Source organism: Aedes aegypti, chromosome 1, assembly GCF_002204515.2.
Source record: "Aedes aegypti strain LVP_AGWG chromosome 1, AaegL5.0 Primary Assembly, whole genome shotgun sequence".
NCBI classification, from domain to species: Eukaryota; Metazoa; Arthropoda; class Insecta; order Diptera; family Culicidae; genus Aedes; species Aedes aegypti.
In genome coordinates this window covers 121,690,723-121,712,788 of record NC_035107.1, presented here as the reverse complement: position 1 = coordinate 121,712,788, position 22,066 = coordinate 121,690,723, and the positions used below count along the sequence as shown (strand labels likewise).

Sequence of the window (22,066 nt, the reverse complement as noted above, 5' to 3'; positions counted from 1 at the left end):
CACAGAGGATTCGAAAATATTCTGGAATTTATTGTTCCAGAAATTCCAAGGTTTTTTATTTCCGGAGTATACCGGATTTTTTAAAAGATTCTCCCAAAATATTGCCACAAATCTATTCTGGAATTCCTTCGGAGAATTCTACAGAAGCATTTCAGTATTTTTTTTTTTTTCAAGAAAGCCTCCAAAAATTTCTCAGGAAATTCTTTAGAAATTTATGTAGGTAATTACTCTGAAATTACTCCGAGATTTCCATGAAAGGCTCCTTTGGAAATTGACCGGAAAATCTCCAAACAATCTTCAGAAAATTAGTGCAGAAGATCATCAAGAAGTTTATCTGGATTTTATTGGGGAGTTTCTTCAGGAATTCCTATGGTCCTACGGACTATTTCAGAGATTCCTCAAGGATTTTCAAAAATTCCTCCAGAAATCTTAAGGTAGTTTTTCTGACAATTCCTACAGAATTTCTTCAGGAATCTCCTTCAGGAATTATACCGGGTATTTCTATGTGACTTCCTCGGTAATTTTCTCAGAAAATTCTTTGGAATTGTATTCAAACTTCTGGAGAAACGTCCTGGGTAAATTCCCATGGAAATTCTTGGAGGAATTTCTGGAGAAAATTCCTGGAGATATTTCCAGGAATTTTCTCCAAAAATTCCTCCAAGAATTTCCATGGGAATTTACCCAGGACGTTTCTCCAGAAGTTTCTAGGAGAATTCGTCCAGTAATTTCTCATAAAATTCCGCTAGGAACTCCTCCTGAGAAACACTCAAGGAATTTTCAGGGAAATTCACCATTAATTCCTCCAAGAATTCTTTAGGAAATTTTGTCAAGAAATGCCCCAGAATTCTTCTCATAATTACTTCAGAAGTTATTCCGGAATTTTTCCATGAATTATCACAGGAATTCCCCCATGAATTTCTTCACAAGTTCCAAAAATAGCAATACCATTGCAGTTACATGTTAGATTAAATAGAGTAAAGGATTTAATAGGTATCGAAATCTAATCTCATCATATTATCAGGGTTTTGTTCTGCAGCTGTTTGCTGTAGCATGTTGAGTAGTTCATAATTACTACACTTTTTTATATTAAACTTTGGGAGGGATTATTAGAGTATGTTTAAAACTACGAGCACTTGACACTGAAGAAGTCTGTAAGTCGCAGACGAAATAGGCCTATCTGTCAAGATAAGCAACACATATTAGAGTTTAAAGGTATTTGCTCACCTTAGTGATTTTAGTATTTTATTTTTTTTTGCAAAAAGTGAAGTGTTAAAGTTCATTTGTAGTTTTAGTTCAGAATTAGGTACGCAAATAATTTGCCACTTTTTCGTTTTGTTTTCATTCGATTAGCTCAAATTCGGAGGACTTGATCTAAGTTATTTATGAATTGTTTGAATGCAGTGGTGATTCCCTAACCTCAAATCTACCTGTTCCACGATTAGAAATTCTTGAACTTCAGCAACAAATTTGCTTATATGGGTAGAGATTTGTTAGAAAGGACGATTTTGATCATAACCTGTTTGATTTATAATCTAAATTTGTCGAAATAGTCATTTTTAGAGTCGTAGAACAGGTAGAAAGAGAGGTTACGAGTCGCCACTGTTTGAATGATATTTTTAAAATTCTTTGGGTTCAAAATAATATTGGTTTGAATTCCGCAGGAGTATTGCACAAACATTAAAAAAAATGTCAGAACTAAGAACTGCTGCTTAAACTATTTTTATACTAGGTCTTTAACTTTTTTTAAATCAATTCAAATTGTTGATCAAAAAGTCCCTTAAATTTTAGAATCCGGTGAAAAAAGTATTTGGCACGGCGGAAATAACCTCCCAATTGATGGCTTAGTTCAGTTCAGATTAGACTTTATTAGTGAACTCATAAATTCAAATTTGGTCCGGAATTAGGTTTTTGAAACTTTTATGCTGATTAAATCGTTTATGGTGAACTCGTTATGAACTTTAGTATCAAGTTCAATAAAAGCACTAAGCACACCTATAATGAACTTTAGTTTGATATGGAAGCACACATTAAGATCAAATGGTAACTTTAAAGCAACTTGGAAAGGATAAAGTTGAACTGGTTTCAAACTTCGTACAGTAAGTTAAGATTAAGTACTAACCGTACCGGTTTGGAACTTCTTTTGTACTTTGGAAAAGTAAACAGAACAGAAGAAAAAAAACTTTCAAACATCTTTATATGAGTAGTTTGATGCACTGCACAGTTTCGACTGTATTACATAACACACTAAAATTCCAATTCAAATAGATGTAGGAAGAAAAGAAAATTCCAGCGCTAAATAGCGAGTGCATCAAACAACGGCATTTTCATCGGCAACAAGCAAAGTTCCTACAGCTTCTTGGGGGTTTCAGCTTTGTTGGTACCGTGGACGTACCATATTTGACGCGGTTAAGAAAATTCTAAATTCAAACTCTTGTCAAATCGTCTAAATCTATCCGATTTTGTTGAAATTTGAACCTATGCTAGCTCAACTATTATAATATTAGGCAAAAATCAGTAAAAAAATATTAAACGATCTTTTCTTCATGTTTGATTGACTTTTTGTGAAACACATTAGGTTCCTTAATTGACGCATCAATTCTTCAATGTGCCTAATTTGACGCACTATGTTCCTTATTTGACGCACTTACAAATAATTGCTTAAGTTTAAAATATACAAGAGTTTCAGTATTCAATAGTTCAATTAAATGAAAAAAGCGTTTTAGAGAGGACATAAAAGTTAGAACCTTCGGAAAATGTTTTGAATGACGTCATCCGGTAGTCACTTTTGCTATGCGTTTAGTTAGTGTAGAAAATAAAACCGGCGATTGAGTTCAATCTATAGTTAAGCATTATTGTTTAGTTTAATGTATTTTCGTCGTGATATAAAACAAGGGAAAGGTTTGAAAACTACGTTGCGCTGGAACGGGGCAGGTAGTTGCTAAAATAAGGCCAAATTGGTCAAAAACTAGAACGAAAACAATCGGTTCAAAAATAACCGTTTGATAATCTTCGTTACTTATAACACGTGAACTACGCCTACTTGTCCCATGATCTATGTCACCCTTATGGACCCCGGGACAAATATGCGTAGAACCAACGGCAGTATGAGCCTCGAAATAGATCGAGAACCATATATGGGTCATACATTAAGTACGTCATGTTATTAGGGGGAAGGAGGTGCTCTGCAAGATGTGACGAATCATACAAGTTTTTTGAAGGCTCCATATAAAAAGTGTGAAGTAGGGTGGATGGGCGGGGTTTTTGTAGAAAATAGTATGTTTTTGTGACACGTATCTCATGGACACCCCCTATTGTATAAATTATAAGAAACAAACCATTGAACCTACACCTCACCTCCTGACGCATTTATTGAAGCTTCCTTGAAACATTAGGGGACGCCCATAAACCGCGATAAATTGTACAATTTTCAACCCCTCTCAACCTTGGCCTCATTTATTTTATGAAAAGTGCGAATATTTTGTATGAATCGTTGCGTTTCCCTGAACCTCCTCCTCTTCCTAAAAACGTAATCTATGAATGACCCTTTACATGTGATTACATAAAGCCTTGGGTTGTTCTGCGGACGGATTTTTTGAATGCAAGCCCCATAAATATTTATTTTCCTATTTCCGATTCAACAAAGCATGCTGAACAAAATAGCAAATAATTAGGAACATTGTGTGCCTAACTTGACGCACAAGATTTTCATACAAAAATATGTCTTAAAGCTTAAAAGTAGAAAACTTTCGACGTCAATTCATGAATAAAAGAATATTACTGACTGTTGTTGATAATATTGGTGTAAAACAGCACAATAATTTCACGAAAATTGATCAACAATAGTTAGCATATTCACTAAGGAATGAAAAAATTGACGCACTTGTCGGATGCATTTTCAAATAAATTTTATTTTTTAACTATTATCAATGAAATATAAACTTTTTTCGATTGGAATCCATCAATAACATGTAAATAAAGATTAAGCAATACATTTTCGAGTGCTAGTCTGATCTAGAATTAATTTATGATAACATTAATTAGAAAATGCGTCAAGTTTGGACCCGCGTCAAATATGGTACGTTCACGGTAATCCTCATTTAATCTTTAACCACAAACCTAGTCACTGGCGTCTATTGCATTATTACGTATATTTTATTTAGTTATGACTTTTTAATTACTTTTATTGCACAAGTATTGTAGCCCGTAGTTTATGAATTTGATAAATCAATCGCGATTCAAAACAAACTGAGGAATGTCATATGATTCAAGTTTACAAAAAGTTTGTAATAAACTTCTTGATACTTTCAAATTTATATTGCATTCTACCTCCACTTCTTGGAGATCTCAAAGTTCCGATAAAGTTCTATCTCTAATGTGTAAAAGCTCAAATAGACGTAATCAGCACATTGAGTGAAATCATAAGGATTTGCTCAACGCATTGATGGAGCAGTGGTATGTACTCAAGATACAAAGCGGATGATCCGTGTTCAAAACTGATGTAATGTTCTTCATGAATTTAACTAAAAATAAAATAGTGACAGGTGTTTCCTTTCAGAAAATCCAGCAGTAATAAATAATTAAAATAATAGGAAGAAAAAAATGCAACAGCTGCTTTTTAATGTTTGTGTAATATTTTTAAGTTTGTTATTTAGTTTTATAGCATTCTATCAAGCGCAGAAAACAACTTGTTGTGAATTCAAGTTCGATTAGTAATTTAAAAAGTAAGCCGAATAGCACGCTATTCATTAACTTATGATCATCTGATTAAGCCTAATTGTTCTGTGTTATCAGAAACATTGGTTGCTTGGACTTCCAGTATTTATTTTTAGTCGGTAGCACTAACTACGAAAAGTCAAGGAGAATCTCTAAATGTTGACCATAGCACACCAAAATAGAAAATTTTAATAGTCAATCCTTTCACTTCACGCCTTACAAATTATGCGTTAGGCATGACCCATAACCCTAAAAAAATCTTAATCTCATTGCATCCACGGAAAGATGGATAGGATCTCTCGCCAAAAGAACATTTCGACATAGATTTTTTCATCAATTCACCGTTGCTCACATTACATTATTGCAGAAAACTGATTTACTTTTCTTAACATGTTTTCGTGCTGTAGGAAAAAGAATAAGTAACTTCATAAACAACAAATATTACAGATTTGATTAATAAGGCAAAGTTAATAGCGAAATAGATGTTCGAAGAAAAGAATCCGCTCATGTCTCTTATGAAGGAACAGTGTCGATTTGATTGTTCCTCTATGAAGCTTAATAAAAAATTGACAAGTTAACATAAATCCATAACAGCATCTTTCTAGCACCCCTTAACCAAGAATAAGCAATAATAAATTGGCCCATACTTTTACTTTTAGTAGTAAAATCACTCCAGAAAAAATCCTTTTTAGATCAGCTTTCCACTAAGCGCTTGAATTCTACTGAGAATAAAAAAAATCTTTTATAAATCTTGTTTGTAGTGTTATAAGCTATCCACTACTTAACTTCCAAGTTATTTTCCAAAGCACCTTAAATTACCTGGTCAATTATCGCATAGATTCCCGTAAGAATCTCATCCTGCATATGCCATGAATCTTTATTTAAACCTATCATGCATCTCACCTAGAAGCTTGTCGGGAATCACTATGTGCCCTTCTTCAAATTTTTCAAGGATCTCAATGATGTTTAACAAAATCTCTTTTGAATTGGCTCAATATCTTGACGCCAGAAATGTTTAAATCATCTCAAAAGAAATCGGTAGAAATTGATACAAAAAATGCCATAAATCTCTTCAGGAAACCAACGATTTTCGTTAATTAGGATCACTAGAAACCATATACTATCCCTCTAGCATCGCACCAAAAGTTAATCATAATGCAAAGTTTGAGTTGTCAGTTGTGTATCTTGTGGCAAAATTTTTCAGTTTTCAGTGGCAGTTCAGTTCTACAGTACCTACTTAAAATTGAAAACAATTGATTCACTTATATTCGGAATACATATTTTTCCCGGTGTGTTCTACAATTTCCCGGGTATTTCCCGTATTTTTCCCGGCCAAATGAAATTCCCGTGTTTTTCCCGCTTTTCTCGCATTTCCCGGATGGATGGACACCCTGCTCTAGGAAGTTTCTTCTGAAATTCTTGCACCTCCGGCTATTCCTCCTTATGAGTACTTCCACAGTTATTAACTGAGAGCTTTCTTTGCTAATTGACCATTTTTGCATGTGTACATTGTGTGGCAGGTACGAAGATACTCTATGCCCTGGGAAGTCAAGATTTTTTTTTTTACGAAAAGATCCTCAACCAGTGGGATTCGAACCCACGACCCTCAACTTGGGCTTGCTGAATAGCTGCGCGTTTACCGCTACGGCTATCTGGGCCCCTGGGTCTCCGGAAGATCCTTTAGGTAATTCATCCATGAAATTCCTCCGAAAGTTTTTTTTTTCGAAAGTTCCTCTGGAGTTTCCTTCGGAACTTCTTTCGGAAATTCCTCTGGAGCTCCTTTCGAGTTCCTTCAGAAGTTGTTTTGAATCTTCCAAAGGTCTTGCTTCAGAATTTCCATCGGATTTTGAGTTCCTTCGGATTCTTTTCGGAAGTTCGTTCAGATTTTTTTTCGGGAGTTCCTTCCAATTTCTTTTCGGAAGTTTCTTTGGAAGTTTCATCGAAATTTCCTTTGGTAATTCCATCCAAATTTCCTACGGAAATTTCATCGAAATTTCCTTTGGAAGTTCCATCGAAAATTTCCGCAAACTAACCTCCGAAAGGAAATTTCGAAGGAATTTCCAAAAAAAAATCAGAAGGAAATTTCGAGGGAAATTGCGAAGGAAATCCCGAAAAAAACACAAAGGAACTTCATGATGGAGCTTCCTGAAAAAACATCCCCAATGAACTTCCTGAAGGATCTTCCCGCAGAAACTTTTCAACAGAATTTCGCGAAGGAAACTAGCAAAGGAACTTCGCGAATGAGCTTTATGAAGAAACTTCCCGGAGGAAAAAAAATGTGTAGTGATGATAGTGTTTTCTAAATAATGAGTCCTAAATTAAAATTATGTGCTTCCAAACTGCATAGCAACTTTCAAATTTTTTGATAATTTCCAAAAGGGTATACAGCAAGGAATCGATTGAAAATTTTATTTTCAAAAAGTTTACTTCTTAATGGAGAAAAACGTTTTTTGATTTATTTTTGCAGATCCTGCCATATAATTTCCGTAGCAAGATCGCGAGTGCGTTGAAATTGCCTTCTCCTCACGTTTTAAAGATGGATCAAGAGTTTAAGATCATTGTCTATTAACACGGATTCGAAATTTACTTCACATTTGATTTAGGTATTGCAATGCCCCTTGCTTCAACAATGGAATTTGTTAATGTTTCGAGAGTAGTGTCCATATCAAGTTTCATTTGCAAAACAATGTTAACATCAAGATTACTATCGATATATGTTGGATATGTATTCCAGTCGGCTCGAAAATAATTGAAAGTGGAGCTGATAGGATTGAGAATCGCTTCATGGGATATTTGAAATGTAACAGGGGCATGATCAGAATCAAAATCAGCGTGAGTAATCAGTTGGCTACAAAGGTGACTAGAGTCGGTTGAGACCTAATCAATCGGTTTCTAGAAGGGGAAAAACATGTAGGGCTATCAGGGTATTGAATTGAAAAATATCCTGAAGAGTACTCATCAAATAAAATTCTGCCGTTGGAAAAACTTTGAGAATTATTCCATGACCGATGCTTGGCATTAAAATCATCAATGGCAAACAATTTTGACTTATTGCGAGTCAATTTTCGCAAGTCAGTTTTTAGGAAATGACCTTGCTGTCCAGTGCAATGAACAGGCAAATACGCAACTACGAAAGTATATTTTTGCAATTCCGTTGCTAATCAATCAACTTTTCATTGAGAAGTTGATCAACATAACGGCCTACTTTTCCTACCGAAAGAAACAGTGCTGAAAAGTGCTACTTTTCAGCACTCTTTTCGGTGCTGAAAAGTAGTACTTTTCAGTACTGTTTTGGTAGGCGTCAACCGAATAACCCAGTCTCTTCATGCCATGCTTGTTCTGCGCGGCGTGTGAGTCGAGACGAGTCGTTCTCACTTATAGTGGCGTGAGGCGACTAATGTTAATAAAATGGAAGCGAGTCAACACCTCACCGACTCGTCTCGCACAGAATAAGCACAATTACATCTGATTCTGTCGTATAGCGAGGTGGCAATTCTTGACTCGAGTGAAGTGACTTTCCATTTGGTTTACAGGCGAGTCACTTCATTAGAGTCTACATCCGTTGTGCGATCTGGTTCCGACACAGGTTGGCGACTGATGTGGGATCAGATCGTCAGCTACTGTCTGTGCTTTCTTGCCTGTTCATTCATCCAAACCGATGGGAGCGAGAAAATTTGTGACATTCATGGGTGCTACTGTATCACAGCCTACGTGATTGAAAAATACTAAATTGAAACTACGCATGGCTGTATGCCCATGTGGGTTCTCTTGAAATGTTTCTTTGTGCTTTTAGAGTTCATCCAGTTGAAACGGCATTTTTCGAAATAGCAAAAAATGTTGTATGCAACTCGTTGCAAAACTCGTTTTTTTCAGCACTCGTTGTATTTATCCAACTCGGCGAGCCTCGTTGGATAAATGTACAACTCGTGCTGAAAAAATCATCATTTTGCAACTTGTTGCATAAATAACTATTACTAAGCTGCGTTGAGCAGTGAAGAAACACCAAAAGTTTCAAAAACTTTAGCTTCAAATGACGAAATAAGTTGATGTTTTATACGTCAATGAATGATAGTAGCAACTCCACCACATGCTGCATCCACTCGATCATTATAATAAACAAAAAAGTTTGGATCTCTTTTGAGTTTGGATCCAGGTTTCAAATAAGCTTCAGTAATTACATTCTGTTGAATCCCGTAGTCGAATCGTTACTAATTTCCGTCAGAGAGGTAACTTTGGATTGCTCACTTACCTGAAAAGAGAGAGAAAAGAAAAACTTTTGAACATTTCGGTATTTTGTGCTTTGCACAAGGCTATTTGGAAACTCGAAAAGTGCACAAACATTTTAAAATAAACACAATTAAACATGGTAAAAGGAGGATCAACTTTTATGCGTAATGAAATTCATGTCATTGCAGCAACACAGAAACTCAACTAATTAGCCGTATTGCCGTGCAGAGAAGTCTTTTTCTAGAACGGAATGATGTAATGCGAAATGAATTTTAGTGCATCGTTTTGTTCACTCATTTCGCTTGTGTGACTTATAAATATTTATCTTTTTCGAAGAAAGCGTCATTTCCCTTATACTCGTCTCATCTTATTTATGCCTAAAGTTGACTAGCATACGCTAAATGCCATATTTCTTCAAATGCACGAGTAGAAGGTTTCGGAATATAGTTTTCCAGCTAACTGAAAGTGACAGTCTACCGAGGAATTGTGCAGTCTTTTGCAGCGAGGATGGGGCTGATTGAGGAAAAAGTTATTTCCCTTCATCAAACGGCAGCAACAGCAGCCCCTACCAAACGACAGTCGACAGTTTTCGGAGCAAGTGAGCAAAAGTCATTTGCATTAATTATGATAATTTCGAAAAACATTATGCTCTCAGCGAGTAAACCTTTCCCCGAAAACGACGCACTTTGGAAGTTTTCGCGAACGAGCAATTTGTTCTATTTAATAAGCCTTTTGCCGGGAGTCATTTCTCATTTTCCAAAGGTACTTCTAGGACAGGCCGAAGAAATGCTGCACCCCGTACCGGTTCCGGAGCAAAGTAATAATTATTCTATTTGCTTTAGATCTGCTGACAGACGGCCGGCATGAAGATCGCGCAAATTTTTTACAATTTGTCATTGTTTCAACTCTTAAGAGCCACTGGCGATGACGCTCTAATTTATCATTTTAGTTCTCTAAGGAATTTGCTCGCTTGAAAGAAAATGGAAAATCTTTTATTTTCGTCGGATGGCTAGTTCATAAAGAAGTGGGAGTTTTATGGCGCCAGCAAGAGTGTCCATTTCTCCTTATGTTATAATTGTGCATTTCGTAAATGTTTTTTTTTTATTTGCGATTTTCCTAGTATTGCAGTAAACGATACTGATACAAACCGATGGTAAACAATTCTTTCCCAAAACGGCTTTCGCATTGTGCAGTAAGATTTTGATAAATCTTGATCATTTATTGAAATAAAATGCAATGAAATTATGACTTGCCGTTGTCTTTATTCGTCGTAAAAGCAGCACTTTTCAGCATCAGCACTGTTTCTTTCGGTATGAAAAGTAGGCCATTATGATGGTCAATCTCTTAACCCGTATAGGCCTGAGTGAAAGCAAAAATCTCGGGAATGTTCCTGTGGCCGGAGATATTCCGGTGGGTCCCTGGGTCAGGACGGGCAAAAAAGGGCTATTTTTTGGGACTCGACAAGTTATCTTTATTTAGTTGCAATGGCAATCATTTTAATTTGCATAAATCATTACGATCTGATATTCAACATTATAAATGAACTGTTCAAAATGTACTGGATGTGGCCACTCGGACTTAATGCCCTGAAGAACCGGCTATAGATTTGTTGGATACTAAACCGTTCCAATTCTCTGACAGTAGAGATCAAATACCATGACCCCACAGTTATGGATCAAATAGTGTGGAGTCCAACCTATGAAATTCAATAAAACGACATGAAAAACGTAAAATTGTAATTGAAAAGCACGAATTGAATCGTTTCAAATTGGAACTTCGGTTAGTTAACTGTTTTGAGTGTAATATTTACATAGGATTACATAAAAATTAAAAATTGCATTGGTTTCTGAAAACCATATTATGGATCAATTTTCATATTATGGATCAAATTGTGACATATTACGGATCAGTGCGCAAAATCAAGAGATTTTAAACTCAATGCATCTGTATTGCATGATTTGGTGAAAGTTAACAATGTGTCACATATTACTGCAAAAAATAGCATTGTTAGAGCTGAAAACAAGGGTAAAATGTCCGTTTTTGTGATATACTGCATTGTAGTAACTGAGGCATGAACTGTTTTCGCACCACACCAAGTTTTCCACCCATTTTTGTCTGCTAAAAAATGAAAATAACCAACCTTGATGTTCTATTAGTTTTATCCTTAGTGCTATTGTCTGAAAATTTCGAATCCAATGCTTAAAATGGTAGAAATCTACATTCTTTGGTAGTGATCCATAACCGTGGTAAACAATCATTTTCTGATCCATATTATGGATCACTAGTTAGAAGTGCTAATGTTCGGTATTTAGAATCAACAATGAAGAAAACTGTTTTCTAAAGATGAATTCACACTAAATCGAAGCGAACGAGCATGTTTTATCCTATAACATTTGAATTTTACCACTTGTGGGAGCTTATGAATGCTGACGGCACTTCTTACAGAAAACGACCATATAATGATAGCTGTGTGGTACCAACTAAACATTTGTCAAATACACCGTTATTAAGCGGTTGAATGTTGTGCTTAACTTTACAAATGCTTGAAGACAAATAGTATAACATGGGAAAAATATGTTTTACGTCAACGTTTATGTTTTGAGCGAGTTATCCGATGTTGAACGCATAAGTGATCCGTCACTGTGGGTGATCCGTAACTGTGTGGGCATGGTAGTTCCCATAGGCTTGACAATGTTTTTTTTCAGCAATGGAACCGGACACTATTCAAGATTGATGATTGTTTTTAGGTTTTTGAAATAGATGCGTCAACCTAAAGTTAATAAGCAAAAGCACTTCATAGTTTTTTGAAAAACGCATTTTTTCACAAATTCATAATAACACAATTTAAAACGATGACAATGGTTTTTTCGACATTTATTTGCTTGTTCGAGTGTAGTGAACACGTTTGAGCAGAAATAGAAATTTTCGTTTACACTCATAATTCCTTTCACTTAATATACTACAAAAAAAAACTTTTTTAAACCAATTTGCCTGTAACTCAAAATTTAATGTGATGACATATAGTTTTTTCGACATGAAATCGACTCTGAAAGTCAAATGAAATAGTTTGAGTAAAAAAAATAAATTTTCAAATACAGTTTGGACTCGATTATCCGGAATTCGATTGATATTCTTGTTTTTCACTTCAGTTTTTATTCATAAAAATGAGATAATTTAGTATTGCAATATACAATACAGTGAAACCTCCATGAGTCGATATTGAAGGGACCATCGACTCATGGAAATATCGAGTCATGGAACAGCAATCCTTTGGAAAGTGGCTTCTAGGGACCATCATAGTAACCATGAAATTCAGTTTTCAGTATGGTTCCATGAGTCGATATCGAGTCATGGAACATCGACTCATGGAGGTATCACTGTAGCAGTTTTCGACGTAGGTAAGAAAAGGAGGGTTCGAAAAAGGTTTTTTTTGCGTATGCCGATCAAAAATTGTTTGTTTTCTTCTGAAGACCCCCTAATGTTCCTATAAATAATTTCTGGCTACGCCACTGCATCGTGTAAATAAAACAACAAAAAAGATAATATTTAAGTTTTTTTTTATCGCAGATTTAAATTTTTCTCTTAGTGATTCTGGATTATCCAGAGGGAAAAAAATCGATGCTCCGGATAATCGAGTTCGATCCGTACACTCAAAATTAATTTTACCCAGAAAATACACAGAAAACGTATTTCCTGAGCATTTTTATCTGTAAAATAAAATTGACAGCCATCACATGTAGTTTTTTAAGCATGAATTTACTTGTAGAAGTCAAGTCAAAATTATTTTACCTACAAAACAATACAAAAAACTTATTCCCCTAGTTTGTTCGTCTGTAAATAAAATCTCAAAGCTATGATGTGTCATTTTTCGGCATGAATTTACTTGTAGAAGTCAACTGAACATGTTTGAGCAGAAATTGAAATTTTTGATTACACTCATATGTTTTTTACGTAATATATTACGAAAAACCTTTTTTTAACTCTCTAATACCCAACCCGCCTTTAGACGGGTACACTTTGGAATTTTGTGTATATTTTCGTAGCTTGGATTCCAAATGATTTTATTTTTGGCTTAAACCTTGGCTCATAACATGCATATAAGAAAAATTTATTATGACTTTTGAAACAATTTTGTATTTTTGGAAGAATGTTTGAAAAAAATTTTTTTTTTGAAAACCTTCAAATGCCTGGGGTTTATTTGACGTGTAATATAAAAAAATCGTACCTTTAATATTTTTCTACAATCAACTTATCACAGAAGAAGAGCTTGATTTTTTTTTTTATAAAATCTTCTTGTTTATTGTCATTTTGTTTGGAAATTACAGATTATCTACATAAATTTGATATTCTTCAATACTTTGATCTTCTTGTGCATTATTGATGATGTAACAAAACAACGCTCCCAATGATTTAACAATTCTATTCTTCATAGTTCGGCAAATTCTCTGAAAGTCTGGGTAGATGAATCGTTCTGGTTCTGCTCTTCTAAGGTTTGGTTCTAACGAATGGAAGAGGCGCTTTTGGTACATCCAAATACGTCTACTACCATTACACTTAAATAAGCGATGCATAACTGTTTCTTCTTCCGTTGGACATCGATCACAAAATTGGCTGTTGTCAGGATTCTGGTGATGCAGAAGAACATTATGCCGGATTCTCTCATGAATGATAAGATACCACGTTGACTTCTGTTCCGCCGTGAGAATTTTTGAATGAATTGTTTGGAACACTGATTTCCAATTTCTTGGAGCTTGCATCACTACAGTCGGATCCGGTAACAGCGAAACAAAGTACTGATACAAGCCATATCCCGAAATGCAGTCCAACACCCTTTGGGGCAAGTAAGCAGTTTCTTGAACGACGAGTCTTATATGTTGAAATTCGGCAGGGATGCTGGATAGGCACGGGGGATTTGACGACATTTCTAGAAACTGTGAAGCAAACGGTAATTCGTTAGCCATCTGCAAAATTCTATTGATCAGTAGCGCTTTCGACTTTATTCCAGGTGATTGCAAATTCAGTCCGCCTCTTAATTTTGGTAGACATAAGTTTTGGAAAGCGATTTTGAAGTTTCCAGGATGACCTATCCATAGAAATTTTCGAATTTCTGTGACGATTCGTGCCTCGAAGTTCTTTGGAAGATACGCGTTTGATGCGACGTACCAGATCTTGGAGTTCACATACGTGTTTAATAGTATCACTTTTTGTACCAGTGGTAGATTCCTGGGAATACAGGCCCAAATTCTGCGCTGTATCCCGGCAAATATTGCGTTCCAGTTTTGGTCCCTTGAAGTACGTGTATTTTCGGAATAGAAGATGCCAAGAATTTTGATGGAGTTTTCGATTGTCAGCCATTCTGTCCTTTCAGTCAAATTCACATTTCCAAGCATTAGGCCAACAGTTTTGTGCCTATTTAAGACGGCTCCTGCTACAATACCGAAATCATTGAATATGTTTGTTACACGTTCCAGCATCCTCTCATTGTCCATGAACATCGAGATGTCATCGGCATACGCACAAATAATGGCCCTCGGGAATGTTTGGACGATCTTGTCAATAAGTGGTTGAATGTAGAGAACGAAACATATCATTGAGAGTGGATCGCCTTGTCTCACAGAACGTTGAATGTGAATGTCCGAAGATAATCGGCCGTTCACCATAATTTTAGAGAAGGAGTTTCTCCAAATATTGCTCAACAGGTTTATCAGGTTATGGTTGAGGTTCATGTTATGTAACGTCGAGCATAAAAACTGATGATCGACGCGGTCGAAGGCATGGTCCAAGTCAAAGGAAACCAGAAGTCGATTTTCTTTGCGGTGCTTAGTCTCGCAGATTTTGTCGAATATCCTCGTGGTTGCTTCGAAGATGTTTCTGCTTCCATTCGCACATTTTTGGTGTGACGAAAGAACAAGAGGTAGCAACGGAGTCATACGATGTTTGATTATTTTGGATAGTAACTTGAAATCGAAGTTAAGCAAGGATATCGGACGAAACCCAGACAACATGTTGTTTCGATTACCTTTTTTCTTAACGAGCACGATGATTCCATCGAGAAATTTTTTAGGAGTGTTACCTTCCAAAGCCTCGTTCAGCACTAGCGTTATTTCTCTCGAAATGATTCTCCAAGTTTTAAGGTAAAACTCCTTGGGGAGTCCATCTGACCCAGGGGATTTCTTGGAGCAGCTGGCTTTGATAGTAGTTAGAACATCTTCTTCTTCTATTCTTCTCATGTTGGTGTTATTTGAGATGTTGTCACGAGGAATCGAACGGTGAGGGACGAAATTCCCACCATTCTGTGTTTCACTGTTTCCGTAGAGATTTTGAAAGTAGTTGACTATTTCCCTTTCGATGTCCTCCGATGTCGTCATAATACGTCCATCTTGCGTAGAGAGTTTCTTAACGCATGTCCTAGAACGACGCGAAGAACTTTCTTGAAGATGAAACACGCTTGTTTGTTCACCAGCTATGTAAGTACTGTTGTGCCTCCTTATGGTTGTCGAGAAATTCCGCTGCAGTTGAAGCATTTGTGCTTTTATGCGATTGATCACAACCTGTTGCTCCGGATTTCCTAGTAGTTGGGCATACGCTCTGTTTAGACATCCATTATAGATCTCCATAGTGCCCCGAAAGTCATTGTAAAAGATCGATGTTCGCCACTTCAAGAACGATTGCAGCTTCGGTTTGCAGAAAGTTAACCACCAGTCCATCCATGTTTGATATTGTCGGCGACATCGAACCCAATAGACCCATTTGCGTTCTAGTTCAGTCATCGTGTCTGGCTCGTCAAGTATTTGCGGCATTAGTCTCCACACTCCTCTGCCAACAGTACGTCCAATATTTGGCAATGTGATTCGCATAACATAAGCTTTGTGGTCACTGAAGGCGTTTGCTGTGAAATATGCATTTCTAACCCATGGTTGCATTGTATCTCTGACTAGAATTCGATCCAGCCTTGAGGCAGAATCAGCTCTAACATAAGAAAATTCGACACGATTTTTGTTGCGTATCGACCACGTATCAATGAGCTTGGATGCTGACATAATACGCTTTAGCATTGGACTGTAGTTGCTTGATCCAGTTGAGTCTGCTACATTCACGACTGAATTGAAATCTCCACCTAGCACGATTGTTTCGGATGAATGTTGAAGATAGTGAGCGACTGTCGTGTTGAAAAAAATTTCTCTGGATGACTTATTTTGCGCACCAGCGGGAGCGTATACGTTAATAAACGTGACACCTCCTACCTTAATTGAAATCAGACGCGCATCGATACTACGGTGTATGTTTTCATAATGCAGAGGATGTTTAACAGCAATTGCAGTTCCACGCTTTCGTTCGTCGATGTTAAATACAATATCGAAACCTGGTAGATCCAAGTCAGAGTTTTCCACTTCTTGGAGGAAGATTACGTCGAGTTCAGTTGATCGTACAAACGACTGCAGCATAGCGATTTTCGTTTGGTTGGTAATGTTATTAATGTTAATCGTACCTACATTGTAGCTTACGAAATCCATTCTAATGCCGATTTCTGGATCTAGATGCACGCTTGTTGTCATGGTTTTTAGTACCCGGAGACCCAGGACGTTTGAAGTTTTCCTGTGGGGTATTTCGCGACCTCGTCATAGGGCTGATTTTCCTTTTCGCTACCTCGGCTAGGGAAGAAGACGGAGTTGGATTGATCTCATCAATCTCGGTATCGCTGATCTCGGATGCAATTTCGATATCATTTGTACGTCTAGAGACGACGTGTGGGGATGAAGAACGAGATGGTGGAAACGTAGACGCATTTCTTGTTTCTACTTCGTCGAAGAGTTGATCGTCCTCGTTGTCAGCGGTAATTGTAGTGACAGACTTGGTGGCGGCAGTGGCGACGGCAGTGGTGATGGCAGAGGTGCTGGCAGAGGTGTTAACGTGGGCAACAGATGAAGAGCGACTTGGCACCGGAGAGATCGGCCGTGCATGGTCACTCAGCTCTCTTGCTTGCTGTACAGGTCCAGATGATGCTGTGTTGGTCATGCAGTGTGTTTGAGTGCTTGCTACTAGCGATTTGGCGTACTCTGAGCATTTCATGGTGTAGTGTACGCGACGTCCGCAATGGCGACACGTGGGAATTTGATTCTTGTGTGTGCATAGAGTCATTTCTCCAGCCACTACTACATACGACGGCAGAGGTTTTGTAATGCGCATTCGGAGAATTCTCACACCATTTGGAAGGCCTTTGAAAAGTGTTTGCCAGCTATCATTTTTGATGGATAATACCTCCCCATACGTTTTCATGTGTTCGACAATGGTTTGGTTTCCCATGTCGAAAGGCAAATCGTGTAATTTCACATCGACTGCACCATCAGCAACGAAGAATGGAATTTCGTATGTTGTTCCCTTGTATTCCGTGGTGTGTTTCATGTTGTTGTTTTCTACGAATTGCTCCACTGATTCAGGTGAGTCCATCTTCAGGAACACACACGACATGACGTTGTTGAGCTGCAAGCCTTTTACCTGCGCCCAGTCTAGTTGCACTTTACCGATGATAAATTCATGTACACGTGATGGTTTTGGCTTTGCTGGTATGATGCTGAAGTCAATAACAGCGCAGTTTTGACGGCGTTCCATGTTGTTAGTTGGATGAGCTTGTTCCGTTCGGAAAAGGTTGGAGAAATTCATCGGACAAACGTCCGATGTGCAAATAAAAACTCTTCACTCGGCTATTCGTATGATACGTGTTCACGAAACGAAAGCTGTGTGTCGACTAGATGGTATTAAAATAATTGCAAACCTGTTTTCCCATTAATTACACGGAAAATAGAAAAAATCCAGAAAAAAAATAATAATTTAATATTTTTATAAGTACCACAAAAACATGAATTTTTATCATTGCCAAAAATCAGTAACCAGAAGAAGCTTTCAGAAAAAATAAAAAAAGGATAGGGATGTCCAAACATAAAAATTATAAAAATCAAAAACCAAAATTCATAGATTTACGGATAAAAAGCAATGCGTTAGCCTAATACGAATAAAAATTTGTACATTAGAGGGTTAAACCAATTTGCCTGTAACTCAAAATTCAATTTGATGACATATAGTTTTTTTCGACATACAATTGCTTGTGAAAGTTAAATGAAATTTTTTGAGTAAAAAATAAGTTTTCGATAACACTCAAAATTTGTTTTACCCAGAAAACACACAGGAAACGTGTTTCTAGAGCATTTTTGTCTGTAAATCAAAATTGACAGCTATAACATGTAGTTTTTGCGGCCTGAATTCACTTGTAGAAGTCAAGTGAACATGTTTTAGTAGAAAAATATTTTTGACTACACTCCACTAGGCCAATATTGCTTTAGATAACTGAAGATATCTCTGATGAACTCAGTATGGAATTCTGAAAAATATGATGTATCGCAAATTCAAATTTTTGAATCGGCCACTTATTCGGGATTCCAAAACCTGTTATGGGTGACCAATATTGCCTTAGGTTACTACATAAATCTCCAATGAATTTTGTTTGACATTCTAAAAAGTTTGATATGTCGCATTATACGGTTGCATCAAATAAATTAGTTGACCACTTATTTGGGAATTCCGAAACCTGTCACGAAACCACTACATGACCAATATTGCCTTAGCTAATTGAAGACATATCTAATGAATTAGATATGAAGTTCTGAAAAGTTCGATTTGTAAAATGATTTGGTTGCATCAAATGAATGGATAGATTAATTAGATATCTGAAAATATTCTTGATGAATTGTCTGACTTTTTGAAGATTTTGATGTGCTACACGGCTCAGTTTTATCATTTTTTTTAATTGGCCACTTCTCCAGCAATCCCAGAATCTGTCACGGAAGCACTGGGTCGACCAATATTGACTTAGATAGCTAAGTGAATATCTCATGAATTCTGTATGAAATTCTGAAAAGTTTGATGTGTCGCATGATATGGTTACATTAAATGAATTAATTGACCACTTCTCCGGAAATTCCAGAACCTGTCACGGAACCAATGGGTGGCCAACGTTGCCTTAGATAAATGAAGGCATCTCTAATGAATTCTGTATGAGTTTCTGAAAATATTGATAGGTCGCATGATATGATTCTATCAAATGCATGACCTCCCAGAGAACCCAAGAATCTGCCATGGGAATCCATATGGACAATGTAGCCATATTCAGATAGCAACGTCTTGCATCAATTTGTTATAAAATTCAGCAAAATTTGATGTGCCGCACGGCTTGATTCCACCGAAAACATAAATTGACCACTACTCCGGATGCCGTGGGAACCGTTTAATGGCCACCGGAATAGGCCCTTTGGCCACTTAGTAAGTGCGCTGAACAACTAACCAGTTGATTAGATATGATTGTGGCCGAAATTTCCTGAGAATTCCAGGTTTCTTCTCTTCTTCCTCTTGGCATTAACGTCCTCACTGGGACAGAGCCTGCTTCTCAGCTTAGTGTTCTTATGAGCACTTCCACAGTTATTAACTGAGAGCTTTCTTTGCCAAATTTGCCATTTTCGCATTCGTATATCGTGTGGCAGGTACGATTATATTCTATGCCCAGGGAAGTCAAGGAAATTTCCATTACGAAAAGATCGTGGACCGACCGGGATTCGAACCCAGACACCTGGCTTTGCTTTTTAGCCGCGGACTCTAACCACTCGGCTAAGGAAGGCCCAGGTTTCCTCCAGGTTGAATAAAATTCCCTGATATTTTCAGGTTTTCCCAAGTAGTATACACCATGTGATAGGTCCTGTGACTTAGTTGTGAACCAGTTTTTTTTAACAAAACTGAAATATTTCAAGCTTAGGGGGTATTGTCAACTATTCTTCAATTCCTAGGTAGCCAATACCCTTTAACCTTCCGTCAGTCGCTCAAAAAAAAGTTACACCAGCGGTCGCATCGTGTACTGAAAACACGCGGAGCAATTTTGATTGTCAATTTAAAACTAGGCAAGATAGAATATTGACGCCTTGGGCAAATTTCTTCAGTTCAACGGTACCAATTGGTCAGTGGACAAATGAAACGTTGAAAACATCCTCAACTTCCAGTGGCCATCGGATTGTTCCCCGGGGAAACACGGAAAAAAATCCGTTGCCGGATTCATGAACTAAAAGTCATGATTTCATAAAATTTTATGTTTCATGATATCATGACTAAAAGTCATGAAATCGTGACTATTATGCAAGAATTCGTATGCTCAGGGCGTTACACAAATCTAACTGTCTTTTTCTTCACCTTAGTCAACGTGTCTCATGGCGATCGGTGATCTTATCTAGTGAAATTATAAAAAAGTTTTGAAAAAGTTTAAATTCGTCGGAACCTGTAACGGTATCCCGTTACAGCTATGTAAATGAAATCATATATAAATAACTTGTACATACTTGTTCGTCGTTAATCGTTACAAAACATCGCATGCAAAATCATATAACAGATTTAGAAGGTAACAGCTGGTAAATCTCACGCAATTTAAGTTCCACAGCGCCTGCGCATAGGCAATCGCTTGCAATATTGAAATCGCCATTCGCTGGGAAGTGGTATCGCTATCCGTTGACCCTCTCGCGAGATTTAATTGATTGCTCGCGATCGGGCCCAAAACCGAAGGTCAAGTTCAAAGAAGACCTTGAAATTGGGGAGAAGAACATGAAAGCCATACTTAGCAATTACTGGTGGGAGCGAGAGGGCGAAAACCGGAAAGGGAATGAAAAAGCTAACCCGAACGATCCGTTAAAAGACGATGGCAATTCCAAGGTTTCCTATCTGAGGGTTTCAAGATTCCTCATCACTTTGCCTGGATAGTCGAACCAATAAGGAAGTGTTTGCCCGTGTACCGCGAAATTGTAATTTGATTCCGATTGTAGATAGCTCAGTGTGAACTAACAGGTTTAAATATTACAGGATTGTTAGCTAGTTCCTCCGAGTGCTGAAAAGTTATACTGTAGTGATACCAAAGTGCAGTCAGAAAGGTATTAAAGTCGTGCGTTGCGTGAAGTGTGTGCTCTCTTTAACGCCCATTGTCGAACAGCCGTTCGACGGCTTTATTTCTCGGATTCAGGAAAACGCAGCAGTGACCGACCATCCGGCAAACCACCGGCCCACGTGTGACTTGTGGCTGAAGGGGCCGCGCCGCCAACATCGCGCCCATCGCTCTGTGACTCCGTCGAAGAACATCCGTCCGATCACGTGTCCAGAAAACCGACGCTAAGGAAGTTCGTCCAGTCTGGTAGGTGAATTGATCCCGCACCCCGCGTGAATTACGTAATCGTTCGCCCATGCGGTCTCCACAGTCAACCAGCCAAGCCAACAACGAACAATAGACTCAGCCCAAGCCGTCCAACAATAGCGACCATCATCGCCAGTCTCGTCGTCTGCGAAGCAGCCAAGCCACAGCAGCAATAGAATGCGGTAACCGAGAGTAAACGAAATCATGTGCACATGTGACGTCATTTCTGGGGAAATTTGATTCGTGAGGTTGACCAAGTTAAGTTAGAGAGCACGCACGCTTAGGTAGGATAGGCATCTTAGAATTGACTAGGAGGAATAAGAAATAAATCCAGAAATGTAAAATTATTCACTGTGTTGTTCCCTAACGAATAGAGCCCAGCCTACCGATTACGTAATATGTTTCAGTCTGTGGTTCACACGAGCGGTCTCCTTTTGGCGCTTTCCGTCTTTCATTGAGATTTTTGTTGAATGATGTGCTTTCGTATCGGTGCCGCCATCTGTGGTGCGGTGGTAGAATCTTCCAGTGATGATGAACTTTTATAGTGGAAAGCTTCTCTTGGCACGTGTCGTTAGGGTAAAGTGAGTATTGTTTGCTGCTGGATTATCGAAGTCTAGTAAGTCGGACGCTGGGAAAGTGGAGTGGGCAGGATTGTTCTTCAAACCTTTTAAAAGGTTGGATAATGGACCAACTTAGGTGGGTCTCAGACCGGGCATAAAATTAACACGAGCGGGAGGTCCTCTAACGAGGTGGCGCTTAAGCTTCTCGCTTTGCGAAGAATAATCGCGTCATTCCATGGTGGCGAATGACAAACTAGGGATATTTCCGGCCGGCCACGAACTACGAAGTTAGTGCGGCTACAAACCTTGTCTTCTTGGTGAAATTCTCGTGAGTTCCCACATTGTTTCACGA

The 22,066-nt window shown here is 37.8% G+C and overlaps 1 protein-coding gene across 4 annotated transcripts in view; it reads right to left on the bottom strand.

The window, feature by feature from the left end:
- LOC5567724 (UPF0565 protein C2orf69 homolog) overlaps nucleotides 1–22,066 on the bottom strand; it is a 106,134-nt gene that overhangs the window by 59,877 nt on the left and 24,191 nt on the right. The window contains exon 1 of one of the 4 annotated variants that reach the window (XR_002500815.1): nucleotides 8,892–8,972. The exons of the other annotated variants lie outside the window; for them this stretch is intronic. The gene's annotated coding sequence lies outside the window, so the exon portion shown is untranslated. Of the gene's footprint in view, nucleotides 1–8,891; nucleotides 8,973–22,066 lie in introns of those variants that run through there. 4 annotated transcript variants of the gene reach the window in all.